The 4,579-nt window shown below is 47.1% G+C and overlaps 1 long non-coding RNA gene across 1 annotated transcript in view; it reads left to right on the plus strand.

Annotated features, from left to right (window-relative positions):
- The window catches only part of LOC114486436 (uncharacterized), a 5,169-nt gene extending 3,578 nt beyond the window's left edge, over positions 1 to 1,591 (plus strand). Inside the window, exon 3 of the long non-coding RNA XR_003680147.1 lies at positions 554 to 1,591. This is a non-coding gene — a long non-coding RNA (uncharacterized lncRNA). The remainder of the gene's footprint in view (positions 1 to 553) is intronic.
- Positions 1,592 to 4,579: the final 2,988 nt, after the last annotated feature.

A 4,579-nucleotide genomic window follows, 5' to 3' on the forward strand; every position in this document is an offset into this window, starting at 1 on the left:
GGCGGACGCGCAACCACTGCGCCACCAGGGAAGCCCTGCTTTTTCTTTTTTGCCATAGCACTTATCACCTTCTAACACGCTGTAGGATTTATTTTTTTAACGTATTTTGTTTATTTTTAATTATCTTGTTCCCCCATTGGAATGTCACCTCATTAAGGGTTGGGATCTTTACTTATTTTGCACCGAGACCCCCCTTGAAATTGCCTGACACAAACATGTACTATGAATAGTTGAACAAATTACTGAGAAAGGAGAAAACAAAAAACAAAAAACAACACCCCAGCAACTTCTGACCGCTGTCAGCCTGGCACTGGACCGGCTCTGATAGCTAGGCCCTGATGTTCTCCTCGTGGACGTGAAGAATTTCACAGCATGCTGACATGTGACAGGGTTCCTCTGTGATGATGATGATAGAACAAGACAAAAACAAGACCACTCCATAATCAAGACGGAGTACAGATAAATATAAGAACATTGTGCAGTTTGCAACACTGACCAAGTACCTGCCTCTCTCAGAGCATACGAATGACTGCTGTGTCTTTATCAATTACAGCCAGAGCCCTGTGTTCCTGACGCCTCCTAGGGAAACGTTTACAAGGATACCTGGGCACAGCATTCCTGCTTTATGACTGCACCCACTGCAGCAAAACTGTGTCTCCTTGAACCCTCCCCGAAATCTCTGAACAAGCCCAAATCTGTACAGTGAGCACCCCCTAACATCCTCTACTGAGATACCACGGTTCTCTGTGGCGTGGTAGTAAACCCAACCGTGTCTGACTTCACGTGAGTTCCTGGTGGTCTTCGGCTGGAGGCTTCAGCACCATGTCTCATGGTGACTAAAACTTTGTAACTAGGCATCACTCTACGACTGTGTAGGTTATTACAGTTGGCCCTCCCTGTTCGCGGGTTCTTTATGCACAAGCATTCCACCAAGCACGGATCGATTTTCAGTCTTCGGACCGAGGTTGGTTGAATCCGCGGAGGTGGAACCTGCGAACATGAAGGCTGACTGTACTCTGTCATTTTACGTAAGGGACTTAAGCATCCATGGATTTTGGTATCTGGCAGGGGGGTGGGGGTCCTGGGACAATCCCCACTGGATAACGAGGGACAAGTGTATTACTAGCTAAACAAATTGAACAGATGCGCTATCTGCTGGGCCTGAATTTTCTAATCTGCAGCACGAGAAGGTTGACCAGATGACTCTCCTTACAGGTGTCACATTCTGTAATTCCTGAGTATTACTAAGCATTTACTGTATGTTGTACATGTGGGGACTCTAAAAGGTGGCATCTTTGAATTTCCTCCTGGGCTGCAGTGCTTACTTGCTGTGTGACCCTGGGCAAGATACAGAGCCCTGAACTTCAGTTTTTTAACTGTAACGTTGTGGTGATGTTGGTTAATAATAATATTAATGATAATAATAGCATAAAATTTCTAAGAGCTTACTCTGTTACCTGCATCAAGCTCCCATTAATTCTCACAATAACTTTTAAGAGGTCAGCACTGTTAACTCCATTAAACCCGTGAGGAAATGGAGTCACAGAGGAGTTAAGTAACTTTCCTAAGATCACACAGCTTAGTAGCATCAGAACTGGGATTCAAACCTAGGTTTTTGTGATATTACGTCACATCATATTGTGATTTCTAAGCTCAGACTCTTAATCACAACACTAGTGAACTAAGGTGGTTGCTCCTTAACAGATGTCAAACCGTTTTTAGCATGAACCCTGCTTTAAAGGGTGCACAGTTTAATTGCAGGGCTAAGTCATACATACACTTGCTGGTAGTTGAAACAAACCAGGATGTGACAGAAAGCAAAAACGCAGGGGTTGGGGTGTACATGCCTCCAGGCATGAAGATGAGCGAAAGAGAAATTCTAGTGCAGTGGCCTGCTAGAGGACGAGGTAAACTCCCAAGAGGCAGTGCCCGTCTCAAGAGCACTGATTTGGGAGTTGAGAGACCTAAGGTCTTACCCTGATTTTACTACATAGGAGCTCTTAACAGCTCTAATTGTTAATGTTCTTAATTTGTAAAACTAGTGTCAGTCATCTCTCCTCCTCGTCTCACATAGTAGGTAACATCTGTGAGAGCACTTAATTAATGGCCATGTGCTATAAAAGGGTAAAGCCTGACTCTTAATTGTGGAGAAAAAAAATCACATGCGGTTTCGAGGACTTTCACGCAACATAAGCCAGGTGCTGAATGATCCCTGCGTCTCCCACTCACCCAACTTTAGAAAGGAGGGTTGCCATAGGAACCTCGACGTTATCATTCAGCAGATGTGGACTTGGGAGGGCGGGGTATTTACTAAAGACCCGTTAGGTTACAGGTGGGGTCTTGGGAATGGGAGTGTGGTGAGAGGGTCATGTTGGAGGTGGGGCGGCGGAATTAGAAGAAGGAGGGGAGCCAACAAAGCCCCAGGCTTATTTTTCGACCAGGTGAGGGAGGGGCCCGGGATCCAGCTGCTACCTTTAAACCATTTACCCTATCCCCACCACTCTAACTGCTCAAGGATTTAAATTGGAAAATGTGTTAGCCAGATTATCCTTCCAGATAAGGTTCTTCAAAGGTCTTACCTGTATTAAAAGGAGGAGGCATTCCTTCTGTGGAATTTCAGGTGAGGATGAGGATGAAGATGATAATAGTACTGCCATCTCCCACTTACTGGGTGGTAGATATCAGACACTATCCAGCGTGTGCCTCACTGTCCCCTTTAGCGCTTAAAGCAAAGCCATCGTCCCCTTTTGCAGATGAGGAAACTGAGGCACAGAGAGGCTAAATTACCCCCCCACAGTCACTTGGTTTTATAGCCTATATTTGAACTAGGTTCTTCTGACCTCAAGTCCCAAAGCCTTAAGACTGCTCCCTGTGTCCTTACAGATAATTCTAGAACATAAGACCTATTATTTAGGACCGTCATCTTTTAGATGGGAAAATGGAGGTTAGAAGAGGTGAGGTCCCTGTTGGAAGGCTCTGTTGTTACTGGTGCTGGGGACTGGGTTGGCGCCTGGATCTCCTCATCAATCCAGAGAGTTAATATGCCTTTTCTCTGGATGGATTTGATAGGTGCAGTTATGGCTGCTCTGGTTTCTTGGACCTCCTTCCCTTTTTGGGGTGTGGGGAAGACCTAAGGCTACAGAGCCAGGGCTCCCATCCTGTCTCTAACCCTGACCAGCCATGTGACCTGGGACTTGTTATTTAATCTCCTTATACCTTCATGTTTCCGCATGTGGAAAATTGAGATACCAGGGTTGGGATAGGAACTAATGGAATTGGTACAGTTAAAACTCTTAGCTCAGTGTTTAGACGGTAGTGAGTTGCCTGTGAGTGCTGCCTGGCAATGAATTGCTTGTCTGTAGTCCTAGTCAGAGTCTGTTGCAGTATGCTGGGGTCCCCGTTCTTCCCCCTGCCTGAACCAGTATCTCCCCAGAAATATGGATATTGTTGAAGATACGGTGAAATTGACGGGGTGCTGGATGGTGGGGTGGAGAGGTACTGGTTCCTGAAAAAATGACATTTGCTGGCCGTACCCACCCAGGTGGTTGGCATGTCTGTGGAATGGACCTGCCTGTGTCTGCCGGACCCGGAGTTTAGGAGACAGGCTTATTTTGATGCAGCATCCCATCCTGGGGTGACTCAGAGAGGCCAAGGCATTGCCTGGTGATGAAGGCTAATGACACACCATCACCCCTAGACCAGGAATGGCACAGGCCTTAGAGGTTATATTCTGCGTATCTTTCTGTGCATGGTCCCTGTGGCAGAGCTGGCGCTTGCTGAGAAAATGGTCCGGGAACTGTCCTCAGTGGTCAGGCGCAGATGAAGTAGACGGGGTAAGCAGATGAAGAGCAGCAGAGAGAGTGCAGAGAGGTGGGGTGGGGTGGGGAAGAAAGGAATTAGCCTGTATCATGCAGTTAGCCTTTTTAATCCTTTGTGAAAACCTTATCAGGAGGTCTTCCGATTTGGAGACCAGAGAGGTGTCTCAGACAAGGTATTTGCACGAGGCTAGTTAGGGGTGGATCAAGGAGCTGACCCCAAGTCCCCAAGGGACTGTCCTCAAGGGATCAGTTGAATACCAGTTTATTCAGAGTTAGGGATCTGTAATTGGTGGGCATGCCTTTGGTGAGACCACTGGATAAGGGTCCAGTGCCTGGCAGCGTGCGAGGAGTGCCGGGCTTTCCCGTGGCTGCAGGAATTCCCTCGTCTGGCAGAGGCAGAGGGTGGGCTCCTGCTCTGGGACAGGTTATAATGGGCCTCTTTCCTTCTCTTCATTAATCCTGGAGGGAATGGTTCTCACTTTGAGGGATTCAGTGGCCCTTGAGGAGTAGGAGGAGGAAGAGAGCTCCTGCTGAAAACTCTTATCGCCTGCCCTGTCTTATTCCACTGTCTCCTTGGGCCTACAAACCTGGTTTAATAACCACTTAGCCACCATCTGGTTTCCCTCCGTATACACTACATACTTTAGATGTAAATAGGTTCGTAATGAAAAATATTGGGGTGGCTGAGATAGACTGGGTGGGACACTTTATTAGTCTTTTCCTGGTAAGCCACCCACTTGTTGATACTCTGAGCATGCAGA

This window comes from Physeter macrocephalus, chromosome 6 (assembly GCF_002837175.3).
Source record: "Physeter macrocephalus isolate SW-GA chromosome 6, ASM283717v5, whole genome shotgun sequence".
NCBI classification, from domain to species: domain Eukaryota; kingdom Metazoa; phylum Chordata; class Mammalia; order Artiodactyla; family Physeteridae; genus Physeter; species Physeter macrocephalus.